General features: G+C 46.9%; 1 protein-coding gene across 7 annotated transcripts in view; it reads left to right on the forward strand.

Moving 5' to 3' along the window:
* Positions 1-15,582, forward strand: part of ZNF423 (zinc finger protein 423) — a 281,397-nt gene that overhangs the window by 27,330 nt on the left and 238,485 nt on the right. The window lies entirely within an intron of this gene.

Consider the following 15,582-nt stretch of genomic DNA (forward strand, 5'->3'; position numbering starts at 1 on the left):
ATAATTGGATTGAAAAATTTAAATCCACTATAATTTCTCAGTACAACCACCAGGGAAAATACATGGCACATACAAATATCTGGTGAGGTTTTAAAAACAAGCAGTGTCAGAGGTGATTGGTGTTTAGCCTTTGAAACACTGCATGAATGTTGCAATTGAAAACCCAAACATGAGCCAAAAGCACAGAGCAAAAGCTGGAGCTGCTGGGCTGTTGTGCTGAAGTGGGTGGTGGCAGGAGGCCACAGCGTGAGCTGGTGCCCAGCTGCTTGGCCAGCCTCAGCACGGGCACAGGGTTTCAGGAGGAGGTGCCTGCACACAGCTGTGGAAGAGGCTGGCAGTGACAGTGGCAGTGACAGTGCTTGGGAGCACAGCCAGTGCCCTGCCCCATGCCTGTGCCCTGCCCTGTGCTGCCACAGGTCACAGGTGCCTGTGATCCATGTTTGCTGTGTTATATCCACGCTGCCTGCTGAAGGGTATGGTCTAAGGTGATGGGAGGAGCTGCCTGAGCTGGCTCCTGTTCCCAGCAGTGCCCTGGGGGTCAGGCAGAACTTCCCACTGGCTTTTTAATAACCAGATGTGGAGCAAGTCCTTGATGCTGGGATTTAATATGGGCTGTAGTTATTAATGCATCTGAAAAATGGAAACCACAAGTGAGATGCCATCTCCTAGTTGCACTAATGGAAGGATTGTTCCATCTTACTTAGCACAAGCTGTTAAAACAGCTTTCAACAAATAGCCTGTGCATAAAGAAATCTAGGAAGCAACTGGTCACTGGACCTTGGTGTTTGTGCACTCACTTGTTGGATAATAAAAAATATGCTCAATTAATTAGAATCATTAGTTTAATAAGGATTTGCCACTTTTGAAAACAGATTTGAAAGCTATTTCTGAACACTGTCTTTTCAAGGACCTGTTGCACATGTTATCTGACCAGAGTGCCTTGAGGCTGGTACCAGACAGCCTGGTCTGCATACCTGAACTCACACCATTGCTGTAGTGACAAATTGCAAAGCCATTAATTGGTCATGCACTTCTGGTTTGCTTCTCTCCACTGTGTCTAATCCAGGCTCTCAGATGTGAGCTGATGTCTCAGGGCTCCTTTGCAGATCATGGCACCTCCAGCAGCTTGCTGTGCCCAGACCTGTTAATGTATCCAAAGCAGGGTGAGCACTGTGGGTTGGACTGAGTGCAGTTCGTGTATCTTTATTCCTTGTGCCACACCACTGTTCTTATGGCTGATGCTTAAAATGAGTTAAAAAAAAAAAAAGGTTAGCCAAGAGTTCTGTGCATCTGTAACTATCCCACAAAATTAGTCAGGTGCTGGAAATCAGCATATTTACCACCCTCTTCCCCAGGTCCTACAAAATGCTTGGTGGCCTGGTAGCCTGGTAGACCTTTGCCATGTGGGATATTTTTGTCTTCATGTGTTTCCAGAGAAGGTAACTCAAACTGCTTTGGGAAAGCATCCTAGATCCCAGTGCAGGCAAACCTGCACAAAGTTCCCAGGGCCCGCTTTAGGGCCTTGTCTCATGTAACCTGGCTGTGCAGGAAGTCTCACCCAGCACATTCCTCCTGCCATGTGAGATGCTTGCTTTTTGCCCTAGAAATCCTCAAAGTACCGTAGAAACAGTATTTTGGGAATCCAGGTTATTGTATCCTGTTGATTCCAAATCCAGTTTACTCCCTTTACTGGTAAAGGATGTTTTTTCCTAACTGCAGCTGTTGTGAGCCAGCCAGACAGCCAGGGCTAGAGCAGTTCCTTTTCAGGGATTACCATTGGTAGCTGAGATTTTGCCAGTCAAACTGGGCCTTCAGAGGCAGCTACAGCAATGCAGCTGAGACGTGCATGTCTGCAGCCAAGGTCACTGTGGCCACAGAGACTCTGGTCCCCATCAGTTCTGCATGACCAACTCGCTTGTGTCACTGGGTTGAGTTACACAGGGTCTGTTGGTGGGTGGGACAAGCATACACTTGTTGTGTATGTATTGGTCAGGCACGCCCTGTACCAGATTCTACAATTTCCAAATAATGGGAAATTGACCTAATGTTTAGGCAGTGTTCTTGGAAAAACTTATTTCCAGCTCACAGCAACCACAGTGACCCCCTAGGCTTCAACTCTTGGGTGGTCTAAAGCTGTACAAAATGAAAGGGCGTTTGCTCAGCTCTTCCAGGGCTCCTGCACGTCTGCCAAGAAGTGACAAACATGGTTTGCTTATCTAGACCCATGTGGACCAAATATTAGCTACAGCCATGTCCAGCTGTCATAGGACTGAATTGGACTGGACACACCCATCCTTTAGAGGGTTTAGATCTCTCCTTCAAACAGCACTTCCACATTCCATCCATGTGTTCCCCACAGCAGCATCACCTGTCTCCTAACAGGCACAGCTCTAATTGTTTTGTTAAATTTGGTGCACAGTTTGTAGAACCCCTTATGTCTTTTACATGATCCCTTTTGAAGGGGAAACTCCACAGGCTCATTCGTGTAGCTCCAGCAGACCTAAAAAGCCAATCTTCACCTCTTCTTGGTACTGCTCCATCTGCAGAAATCAGAGCATAAACGCAGAGTGAGAAAGGGCAGCAACAACAAGAGCAGAAGAAAGCAGCGTGCCTGGGAGAGGGATATGAGGAGTAAAAGAGAGAATTGTCTTTGATGTATTCGTTTCCTCTTATTAGTATCCATCTAGTGGTGCTCAGGCTGAGATAGCTGACCTGTCCAAAAGTTAGTGATCCACACACAATCCACTCCCAATAGTGCAAAAGTACAGACATCACAGAATGAAAATAGCAGAAGTCAAGATGAAGGAGGAAACCACGGGCTGCCAGATATGAGTGGGAATAACCTAAGTTCAGCCAAGTGGCAGAGGTACTATCTTAGTTTGTGGAAAGTGAGGGGAAAAAATGTCTTAACAATCTCATTCTCCCACCTATAAGCACATCTCTTCTGTTTTCTATGCTGCTACTGATAAAGACTGCCCATGCTTGAAAGGACCTGGCAGGGTACAAGGTCAACCTTACACAATTTCCTCTAATTGTGTGGGTCTGGCTGACCTCCTTATTCCAGTGCAAGAAGGGATAACGGCAGGCAGAGATGACAAAGAAAAAGACAGCCAAAACTTTTCCTGTCCCTGTGTCAGGAGACTTTGTACCATCACAGAGTGCAATTTCCATAAAACAGGCTCTGGGTGTGCGGGTTGCTGGCTCCTCCCACGTCCTGCCAGGGACTCAGCCTGCCCGCGCTGCCCATGCAGAGCACACAGCAGGAGGCACGGGGCACTGCACACCCAAATTAGCCCAGCCTGCCTGGAGCACATGGCAAGCTTAGCTTTGCCCCACTCTTAGCTTTCTGTTTCTTTGCCAAGCCATTGGCTATCCTGCAGAATAGAAAAAGAGGGGAAATACACCTCTGTGTATCTTTACCTGTGTGCTGTGAGCCAGCCCTGCACTCTGCTGCATAATTGCCTCCTGCAGCTGCAGGTCCTGGACATGCTACATGCTCTTTTCTTAATTCAGAGGACAGAGTGTTGCAGAGTGTTTTGCTATTTACAGGAGATCTGCATCATCTGCATGAGTGAAAGTGATAACTCATGCCCTGGGTGACCCACCACCCAGACATTGTGTGATGGCCCCCAAAACATTGGCCACACCAAATCAGAGGGAAGTGCATCTCACAGCTCTCCACAGCAGCACTTGTACAGCTCTTCCCAGTGGGTTTCTGTAAGTCTTGCCAGTCCTGGAAGGAGATGTGTTGGGCATTGGTACTACCTGAAAAGTTTATTTGAATTGCTCCCTGGGGACATAGCCAGCTTTGTGTTCAGGTCTGTTGGAAAGAATTGAGAAGAAGTTTCACAGAGACAGTAAGTCAATAGGTTTCGCTTATAAGCTCCTAGGTATCACTTCATAATAATCTCTTTTGACAAATGGATGTCAGTTGTCCAGAAACTTAGCTCAAGAAAGCAGAAAATGAAAACTTGCTTCAAGTTTTTATTGCCAATGCTTCATGTCCAATCACAGAGAACCTGCACAGTCTCCTTTCTCAGCACTTGTGTTCCTGAGGAAATTAAAATCTAATAGATGGACAGCAGTAAAATATATCACTGGCTCTTAAAACTATGGGAAATAGCATCATAGGGAATAATTATTCAGAACCACAAAGAGTTCTGTAAAGAGGAAATGTGTTTTTGGAACAGATCTGTCATTGCTAGAGGAAGCTGTAAGATGTGCCCAGTAGCTCTGTGGCTGTGCTGGCCCAGGCTGGGTTGCTAACAGCAGCAACCTGACGTGCCATGAGAAATACTGGTGCAGAGGGAGCATGCCCTCCCCTCCTGCAGCAGGACTGCTGGCAGTGACAGCTGTGGCACCTCCTCTGCTGGCACTAGGTGGCTGGGAGTCCTCTCTGTCGGCTACCTGTCCATCAGGTTGCAAATGCACTTTGGAGGGTGTAAGGACTATCATCTTGGTTTTCCTGTTAATATCTTCTCATTATGTGAGAAAAGGTAAAACACTGTTGGTTGTCAGAGAATCCATGTGCCTGCAGCTACCATTGGCTCTTGTGGGACCTTCAGATGCTCAGCTTGTTTGCAGTGGCCCTCCCCAAAACAGGCTCATTTAAACTGTGTGCTTATGGTTTTCACTGTGCTCTTCTGAACTTTCTGCAGCTCATGATGGGTGACCACTTGGGCTGGTGCCTGGAGCTGCTGCTGCTGATGGCTGAACCCCACTGCTGACTTCTCCACTGGCATTGCTTAGCAGAGATGGGGCTGTGTCTGGGCTTTTTCTCATCTCCTTCAAGCTCCTTTTCAAAGGCATCACCTCACTCCTGCTGAAGGAAACACCAGCAGCTGAACCAAGAGCGTGGCTGGCCTGGACCCACACCCAGCTGCTCCCTGGGCACTTGCTGCTGCCACCCTGCACCGCTGGGGCCGAGGAAAGCCAGTCTTGTCTGTGGCTGGTGTTAATGCCATCAGGGCTGGCCTCCAGAGCTGGTGGAGGTGAAATGAATCCAGTCCCCCACACAGGGAGTGAGTGTGGCTAAAAAGCTGCATCCACCTCCAGCTCCTGCACTCTTCGTGCCCCAGTGCCATCCTCCTGCACAGAAACCCCGATGAATTTAATTGCCCTTGTAGGATATTCAGCCTACTGCTCGTGCCTGTGGCTTGCAACAGCTTTGCCCGGCCCTACAGAGGAGATCCCGGGTCAGTCTTGCTGGACCCGTTTTCAAAAGCAGCATTTAAACCTGTGCACTGCAGTGGCTCTCACAAGCGGCTGGGCGAGCAGCCCGGCCGTGCCAGAGCGCTGGCTGCTGCCTGCGAGCGGGGGATGCAGAAAAGCCCCCGAATGAACAAGTGTAGGGGCTGACCCTGCGCTGTCTTGAAGGAAAAATATTGTACCTTCTTTTCTAGCTTTTATTTTCTGCCGAGACACGTATATTGAACAGCCGTCTCAAGTGAGGATGTTAGGATGTGCAAAAGAGAAAAAAATAGGAAGATGCTGTATAATAAATAAAGTTATGGGTTGACATGCCAGCATGGTGTTAATACAGCAATTCTATATGCCCAGGACACCACCTGACCACAGACCCCTCTATACTAGACCTGCACCCTTCAACACTGCTCCCTTCCAGTGCTTGCAAGCCACCCCAAATAACCACAATCCCCTGGTTTTTACTCCAAAGGCTCAGTGCTCATCTGCTATAAGCTGCAGCTAATGACTCATGGTCCATGGAGAGCTTTCCAGTTGCACTGTTAAACCCTTAGATATGCACTTAAATCTTATGTTAATAATAAAATGTGAAAATGTGCATATCCAGGTAAAGGCTTCATGGAGAATGGAAGCATGAGGCTCAAAAATATCTTGACTATATAAATACTTTGTTTATTAAAAGGATAATGTTATATATATAATTTACCAAGGAATTTCTAGCTGCCTGTTTTCCTGAGTGTCATGGTAATATCTTGGAATAATTACTAGGTAGACAAACAGACAGACAGATTTAGCCTTTAATGTAATATACTTTTTAAAGCTGGATGTAGTTTGTTACTCCCCATGCTGTGCAATCATACTGAGCTGCCCATCATGTAGGACTTCCTGGGGCACTGGGATCAGATGATGGTATGGCACTTTGAAGGTCTATCCATGGTATGGATACTATTAAATAGTCTTACCTCAGACTTTGCAGGATTCAGGAGTGTGAAATTGTAGAGAATGGTGGGTATAACTGTATGAGGAAAAAGAAAAACTAATGCTGTGGGATAAATGCATACCCAAATATTTTTAATTTTTGTTGTTGAAAAACCAGCTTACACCCAGAAATATTCAAGATGAGAGCCACCATCCTTTACCTTTTTGGCCAACAAGGATGGAGGCTGCAGGAACCAGCAGCCCATGGAAAATAGAATCTAATTCAAAGACTGCATAAAACTGCAGCTGGCTATAAATCACAAAATTCAACCTCACATCCCAACTGTCCTAAATTTTTCAGGAGTGCATTATTTTTCAGTCTTACATTTACCATTCTGAAGGTTACCAGAAGTTAACTTGAAGTCCATTTGTCCCAATGTGGTCATTTTAGTTTCTCTGTGTGTGCTGCCTGAAACAACACATCAGTGACTGCTCTAACCTCTATAACCACAATTTACCAGCTGACATGAAAGTCAGGGTGCCATGGAAAGTGATTTTATTTAATACTGTGTGTACCTGAGGACTAAGACTCGTTCCCTGTTTTGGGGAGGACAAGCCAAGAGTGAAGCAGCGCCTCATGTGGGATGGGGCCCCAGACAGAGGGATGGATGCTGAAGCAGTCACCTGTGTCCTGCTCTTCAGACAGGCTGTTGTGCCACAGCCACACTGGGTGCACTTGACGGAGAAATTGCAGATCTGGTTTACACTTCTGCTACAGGAAGCATCTGATGCTTTTATTTGGAGTAGCCACTGTGGCAAGTATTAATTTCTCCAGCTAATTTTAGACATCAAGAAAACCTAATTCCTTGGGGTGGCTCCTGGTGGTGCAGCCTGAGAAAGCGCAGCACCGTGTCGGTGATCTGCTTTCCACTGGGGCTGCCACAATGTGCTGCTCCACACTGCTCCAAAAGAACTGGGGCTGCTGTAATTAACAGCAAAATCTTGCTTCTGGTGCCAGTTAATTCCTTATGTTTATATGGTGCAGATGATGAAGAATAAAATAAAATAAAATAAAATAAATAAAATATTCAGTGTTGAGAAAAGGGGAAAAAAGGCAAAACTAAAAAAATGTTGCGGGGATGAAACCAACTCCTGTGCATGGAGAAATAGGCTGAACTGGCAAGCCTGAGGAGTGGGGCAGTGGTTGGGAAGGGCTTGGAGAGAGCAAGGTGTGCCCTCTGACTGAGGAGACCTCCCATCACCCATTTTCCCTGAAACACATACAACCATGGCAAAAATCTTGCAGTTACATTTTGCAGGGTGATGAAGGGCAAGAAATCTGCTCACTGCAGCAGAACCCCAACAGTCCCACCTCCCAGTTAGTTAACTGGTGTCTAAATGAGACCTGCGGGTGTAAAAAGCAGGGAGCAGAAAGGGCTGGTGCTTTTCAAAACAGGTTGGTCTTAAAATACACATTTCACTATCCAGACAAAAGTGAACAATTTGCATATTTTACCTAGAATGTTGTGAGTACAGTGCAGCTCCTGCTGCTAGGCTTTTGCTGACTGCTGGTATAAGGTTTCAGGCTGAATATTTCTGGATTTTCACATTCCTCTCCACATGGAGCTGCACTTTTTCAGAATCCCCCAGTAACAGCACTGATGTTTTTACACTTGTATTTAATTCATCAGGACTATCAGGTCTCAAAACTGGACCTGAAAAAAATTTTAATTGAAGGTTAGCTAATTGCTGTCAGAAGCAACATCTACTGTTTGTGTTTGAGGATTATGAAGACTGGGACTCTGTGAAGCTCAAGCAGGAGAGGCAGCATGGCCCCAGTGCCACAGGAAGGTTATCAAGAGAGGAGTAATTGCAGATTTTTCTTTGTGGGGATAAACCAAGGAGTCAGTTACACTTAAATATGAGTATATGCTTAAGTTAATTTGATTTTCATACTAGATAAAGCATGGTGATCATTAACCAAAGCACTTGAGCTCAGAAGAAAGCTCTTTGAGGCCTGAGGAAGGCATACACTGAGACCATTTAAGCTCTAGCTTCCCCTGTCCATGGACAGCATCCTCCTCCAGAGCCAGCTGGACTTCTGGGGAGACTGTGCCTCCCTTCCCCGGGGGATTGGTCCCACCCTCATGGTTGTTTTCTAATTCTCTTCAGCCCAAATGGGTCACATTAGGGCAGATCAGCATGAAGCCATCTGCCTGCGAGCTGGTGCAGGGACCCAGAGGGGTGCCTGGCAGCCATGCAGAGGGGGAGCTTGCTGGACATTGGTGTGTTCAGCAGATGATGCCCTAATTCAGTTTCCAAACAGTGTTTTGCATTTAGGTTATGCTGACAGGGAGTACCCTGCAGCTAAGCAAGAAAAAAATCCCCAGATTTGCATGCTTGGGGCTTTGCACCAGTTTCTCTTCAGCCGTGTGTAAGCAGTGCAAGTGAAACTGGGCTGCAGGTTCCGCAGGCAGGCAAGGCTCACACGATTTGCCAGGCCAGACGTGTCACTGCGGCAGAGCCGTGGGTGAACCAGGCATGCCCTGCCTCGTGGGCAGCTGGGCCCCACAGCCTGGCTCTGTGCAAACAGCCCCTGTGGTGTGCTCCTCACTGATGGGTGCTTGGCTTCCTCGCTGCCAGGGCCAGCTTGTTTTTCCTGGAATGTTGCAGACAGGAGAGCTGCTCTCCTCCTAAGTGTGCGACTTAGGAGGACCTCCCATGTCCTGGGTACATCAGAGTGTATAACATTATCTCCCCATGGAAGCACTGGGATTCTGCTTCAGGAGTCTGCAATGCTGGGCAGCTTCTTGCTGGGAGAGTGACCCAGGGGTGCTGCTGGTGGGCAGGGGCAGCAGGCAGCTCGAGGATGTGGCACCTGCAGGAAGCAGAGACCTGCCAGGAGTTTAAATTGGATATCCCTGCCTGGAGCCCCGTGGCACCGGGCATTGGGAGGTCTCTGCTGGTGTTAATCTCATTCACGTCTTCCCGTTTTAGTCCCTCCAGGGATGTGTTTGTAATGGGGTTGGAGGGTGCCAGCAATGCATGAGAGTGACAGACAAGCTGTTACATTCTTATATTTTGCTACCTATCATTTTAATGTCACTTCTAATGTATGAATTATACCCCCATTGTGTGTAATTATATTTCTCCTCCCAACCCTACTCAAGGAACAATGAAAAGATGGAGCTGTTAATATTAAAAACAGCACATCTCTCTCAAAAAAAGTTAGAGGTCACACCTTAATTCCTAGTGCATGAGGATAGTTAATCAAAAGATGATGGGACTAGAATGAGTATGGGGACAAAAATATCCTGCGCAATTTCTTGTGGAATTTAATTAGAAAGGAAGTATTAATAGCATCTGTATGTGCAACTCTATTTTGCCTTGCAATGTGAGTAGCCTTACCTGAAGCCAGACTGATGAAAAGCCCATTGAACTTCTCTTTCCTTCCTCATCTTTTTTTTTTTGACTTTTATAAAGAAAAATGATGAACCAAAAATCAATAATAATAACAATAATAATAATAATAGTCATAATACTTAATAGTGATAAACCCCAGCAGGAATCAACTTCCTATGAGCTCCCTTTAGAATTTCTCTTTTAGGTCAAGAGATGATGCTAATCGATGAGGCATTTTGCAAAAGTTCGTGCTCTACTTGTCCCAGTAATGAACCTTCAACCTCTAATTCTCTTAGTAGCACGTAGTTCCTCGATGGGAAAGTCACTGTGGGAGCCTTCATGTTGAAAAGCCAATTATTTATGCTAACTGGGGGCTTGGTACTGTTTGCCTTTGGTCCCTGGTTGCTTGGGCAGGCCTGTTCCGGGGCCACCCCGACACTGCGGGATGAGCGCTGGCTGCGGATCAGAGCTTCCAGGCCGCTTTCTTCCCAAATGAGGGACTGTGCTCCCAGGGCAGGGACCTCATTCTGCCTTCAGAGTCACAGAGTATGCCTGCTGGATGTCATGACTGCAGAATGTTTTAGCAGAAATATAGATAGCTCATTATAACAAAGAAGTGGATTTTCTTCCCTTCCCACTCAAAACAGACTCAGGTTTTTAATACTCTTTTTCATTAATTTGCTCACAAAAATGAGAAAAAATTGAATTTAGTCTGTGTCTTGCAACTTGATTTCAATTATGAGATCATAATACAGACTCTGTTTTTTAATAAATTAAGAAATTAAGGCTTTGTTAATTGAATTCACCATGGCTTGTAAAATGCTTTGCTCAGATGAAAACTGCAACTAAAATGCGAAACATTTTCTTATGGTTATCTTGTTTGCTTTCCTTTTGTGGCTGCCACACAGATGGGCTGGAGTCTGGCTGGGGGCAGCAGACAGAGCATGGCCTCGCTGTGCCTGGTGCTGGGGTGCAGGTTTGCAGCTCTGCTGGGATGTAATGGGAGATGTGGACCATGGGGAGGTGAGAGTGTGAGGAGGAAGCCAACACTAAAGAGAATGGCTCATCCCTTGTGGTCATACATCTGTTGCCAGGTGTGCTTCAATTAATGCTATATACGAGACAAACAGTCCATTCTTCAAGTCCCTCTTTCTTTTTTAATTTTTTTTCTGTTTAGCAATCCTGATGCGAAAGATCAGGCACGTAAGTGAAATTAAATTTCATCCTTAGTCCCCAAGCACACTGTTGCTGGTGCCAGAGATCTGAGCGAAGCCTGAGTGAGGCCCACTTGTGCCGTTTCCTTCAGCTGGGGCCAGGAACTTGTCCAGTGGTTTCAAAACAACAGGAAAGTGCTCAGGTGTCCCCTAGGACACCTCTGCCCACCACAAAACCTTTAAATTGTCCTTCTGCTTCTCCAGATCACTGTTGCCTTTTCAGAAATACTCCTTCTCTAAGGACAATGAATGATCTGCACAGCCCATCAGTACTGTTGGAGCCTTTTCGTGGCAGCGCCTGTCCCTCAAAGAGCACACACCAGACAGCCTTGTGGGGCCTCGGTGCAGCAACCACAGGGAAACAAGGTGTTTCTGGTCTCCTTTCTCTCACACTGGCCTAAACAAAGACCATTGCATGGGGCTGTTTGCCCACAGAGGTTTCATGGCACCACAGGTAGAAAAGAAGCCAAAGCTTTTGCTGAGCTGCACCGTGAAGTGACAGTGTTCCAGCAAGAGCCACCTCCTTAGTGCTGGTGTCAGCAGTGGAGATTCCCAGAGCAGCAGCAGTGGGATAAGCCCCTCCCAGCAGGGATGGCCAGGTGGGGAGCAGTGGGGATGGCCAGAGTGGGGAGCAGTGGGGATGGCCAGAGTGGGGAGCACAGCAGGCTGCTCTATTAGCTGGTGCCTGTTAGGAAGGGGGAGCACTTGGCTGCCTTGAAGCTTGGATTTCTGCTTCCCTAGGCAAAAGAGTGTGTTATGCAAGAGAGGTTTGCATTGACCTTTAAAGACGATCTCTGCTAAGCATTCATACTGCTATTTTGTAGCAGCACCCTGTTTTCCTGAAGATGCTTCAATGTGGGCTTCCGAGGAAAAAAGCGATCTTATTTTATATATGACATTTGTAGGATGAACTCTCATCATGTGTGGCAAAGAATTAAAAAGTATATGTGGGAGCAAGTGTCATCTGGGCATGAATGTTTAAACAAGACCTTCTGGGATAGTATGAGTCCCTGAGCTGGGGGGGCCTACACTTAGATCACTGACTCAGCTGAGTGATTTTTATGATTACATGGAGGCAGGCAACATGCTAAGGGCTGAGCACCTATGTGAATAATAAATAATCCCACCATTTGCATTCCTCCAGCATGCCTTCTTTTTCAAGCAATGGCCCTGTCTACCTTTTGGAGGTGGTAGAAGTCAGTGCTTGGTTTATGTCTCATCAGATGGTGGTACAAAACCAGTGAGCTCACTGACCTGAGATGCTGTGCTGCAGGGCAGGCTGTGCCTGCCATAGGACCACTGTGCTCATACAGCCACAGTAGGCTTGTCCAGCCAGCCAGCCCTGGAGAAGGGGATCACAGCTCACTGCAGTGAGAGGCCACTGCCAGCACTGCAGCAGAGAGACATTTTTGTGACAAGGAACATATGTTCCCAAAAGACTGTGATGGAATGAGCTGGGATCTTCGCATGGCTTCTTGTGCTGCTGTGAGTGTCACCTCAGAGGCGGCAGAAACCTGGACAGGCCTGGGCATTCTTCCTTTGCAAAACCCTTTATTTCTGGAAGGGAACCAGTCTCCGTGCAGGGGCACAGGCATGTTCAGGCACTGGGGCCACTGGTGACTGTCGAGGACTTCCAGCAACTCCTAGATCTCAGACTTGTGCAGGCACTTGGGCTCCAATTATAGTGATATCTTGCTCTCAGTCCAATTAAAATTTCATAATCTCTCCACCAGCTGGGGTGGACAGAGTGTACATCAGGTCAAGAAATATCTTCTAGCTACAGTACTTCTCTGGGAAGTTTTTGGCTCCATGAGGAATAGTACCTATACAGATCTGATGGAGAAGGGCTGTAAAACCGCAGAACTTGCAGCTTCCTTGCAGCCCTTTTTGCAAGCTATTTTATTCTACGTTTGGGGGCAAGAAAATTAGGCTTTGAAATATGAGTTGTAGATAAGGCTGTGAGGAAGCTTAGGATCACAGCCTTAGGTGAAAATAAAACTGTAATACATAAAGCATTAAAAAGGTGAAGTGTAATGGCAGCCTCCAAAGACTTGTGAACAGCTGCAAGGCAGTCTGCCTTATTGCTGCGATTTTAACATGAATTATATGACACCAGGAAAGACCTGCTCCTGATCAGAGAAATGGCTACATGGCTGTTTGCTGCAATACACCGAGGGCTCTATTTTAATCAGAGGTAGCTGCCATTTGGCCACCTTTTTGTTAATGGTATTATTGATTATTCGGAGCTGCTCACAAGCCTCAAAGCACTTTACAGAATTAGGGGAAGCCTCTGGAGCAGAGTTGTTGTTTGTTAGTTTGTTTTTCTTCTGTGGAGCAGTTTCACTGCAGACCAAATCCTGAGCTGTGTAGTTAGCTCCATCTTAACTAGACCTTGCTTAGCCAAAGCTTCCACTGGCTTTGGTGCTCACCCAGCAGAGGCAGTGAGTGGCTCAGACCCTGTCCAGTGCAGTGGCCAGTGCAATCAGTGGCACAAAAGGCTTGGAATTTTGTCTAATAATACCTAAGAATTAAATTCGTAAATAATACATGAATTAATTTGAGTCTTGCAGATGCCCATCTTTGAGCTGAGTGTTGGTCACAATTTGGGAACTGCTTGTTGTGGGCAGAGCCAGGTAGGATGCACTGCTGCAGCCCCATGTGGAAGGTTTGAGGCAGTCAGCCCAGGCATTGCTGGTATACTCAAGCATGTTTTGATTCACCAGCCTCAGTGAACAGAGATTCAACCCCAACAACTGCCCATGTCCCTCCCTAGAGCTTTGAATTGAGAATATGATGTGCTGGGAGAGAATGTGTTCTCTGAACTTGCACTAGTGAGGGGCAAGGAGATGGGCAAGCATGACTTTTCATCAAGTAGGAAAAGTTTCAGAGCAGAAGTCAACACCTGCTGCGAGCAGCTTCGGGCCTGGCATGACAGCAGCAGTGCTGCTACCATCTGTTGGTGAACAGCAGAAAAGGAGCAACAATAAACCCTCCATAAATCACATCCCAGACACACAGGTACACGTGGCATCACGTTGGCCACCATTCCTCAGCGAGCACAGGGGGGTGTGCTGTGCTGCACAGACCCCTCAGAAAGGCTGGGTCAGGAGCTGCCCTGGGGACAGTGCTGGCTGTGCTGGCACTGGTGAGCAGCAGGTGACACTCAGCTTGGGGCACAGCTGGAATGCAGGCACAGCACTGCAGCAGGCTGGTAAGAAGCAGTGGCCTCCCACCTTGTTTTCCTCCAAAATCCCATCCCTGGTGGCTCTCCTTCGGGGCAGTGGCAGGGATGGCAATGTCAGGGGGACAGCACAGCTCCTGGGCTGCAGCTTTGCCAAGGCCACCCTGCGTGCTGCGAAGCACAGGCTCTGCAGGCACAGCGGGTGCTGGGGCCAGCGAGCCCTGCAGGCTGCCTTCTCTAGGGCACAGCAGCTGTGTGGAGCAGCCCTGGCACAGTGGGATTCTCCTGGTGAGTTAATTCTGTATTCCCAGGCCCCTTTAGCAGAATGTCCTGGTGTGGGGGAGCCTGGCAGAGCTGCAAAGAGAGTGGGCTGAGTCACTGCAAACAATGGCTTTAAGAAAGTGATGGCATGTCTTAACATCCAAGAAATGCTTGTAGAGATCTGAACCTGCCCTTGAAGGTGCTGCTAGCCCTGGCAGAAGGGTTATGGCTCCAGAGGTTTATTTTTTGTTTTAGAGGACACCCTATTTATCATTTAAAAGCTCTCTCTAAGATGGCAACCAGCCTTGACCACAGCTCATCTTCCCAGCTCCCTGTGGAGCAGGGCTCCCGCAGCTCCCACTGAGGTTTTCTGTAAATGTTGTAAAGCTCTTTTTGTATTTTTAATAACAAGGTGGACAATAACTCTATTTACAGGGAAATCTTCCTTTTGCAGGAGTATCATGTATACCTCTTTCTTATTTGTTGCTCTCTGTTCCTACAACCCTCTTGCAAATGGGTAATCCTTGTTCTGATTTTTTTCTAGCAGAGATGTTTTGTTTTCCTGTTGGCTGATGCTGTCTGTTCAGTCTGTGGAGGATTAACCTATGTGCTGTTGCTAGGTGGCCTTAAGCAAAGAAATAACGCAGATCACAGACTCCTGCATTCCTACAGTATGTAACTCCCTTGTTCAGCAAGATTTTTCTTTCTCTGTCCTTCTCATGTTTTGTGTTTATGGTTGCAGAGGTATTTATTAGAAGATGCACATATAATTTGAACAAAAATAATGGACCAGAACTCTATAAGATGTCAGGTTTATTTGATCTTAAAATATTTAGTAACACTCTTTCCATGCCAGCTCTTTCCATGGCTTGTCTTCTGACAGTGTCTAAACCTCCTCCATAGTATTTAAATTTTTCTCTTCCTCATGTGAAGTCCTGGGCTCCTGAGGAATACCCAGCTCATCATCATAACTCACAGGTGCTGGGAGAAAGGAGTTCCAGTGGGGCTGGTGATCACACCCCTCTGAGACCACCCAGGTGTGTCAGGGTCTCATCAGGGTCAGAGCATAATGGGTCTGGACACCCCATTTTGTACAAAAAAATACCTAGAGCAAGGAAGAGTTCAAGGAAGAGCTGCAAAAGTGATTGCAGGACTGATAAAATCATCTGGGGAGGCAAGATTAGAATTTTGTAGCTCAGGCATGCCTTACTGCCAGGCCGCTGTCTACCAGTGCCTGTCATATTTTGCAGCACTTTAATGCTTTTGCTCAAAGGACCTTTGAAGTCTCTTATGACCCAAATACAGCCTAAATCTTGGAGCATTCCCCAGAGAGACATAGCAGTTATTGGCTCGGTTTGCTCCTGGTGAAACTGAGGCAGAGTGATTCAAGAGCACAGTTTTCCT

This window comes from Passer domesticus, chromosome 12 (genome assembly GCF_036417665.1).
Source record: "Passer domesticus isolate bPasDom1 chromosome 12, bPasDom1.hap1, whole genome shotgun sequence".
In the NCBI taxonomy this organism is placed as follows: domain Eukaryota; kingdom Metazoa; phylum Chordata; class Aves; order Passeriformes; family Passeridae; genus Passer; species Passer domesticus.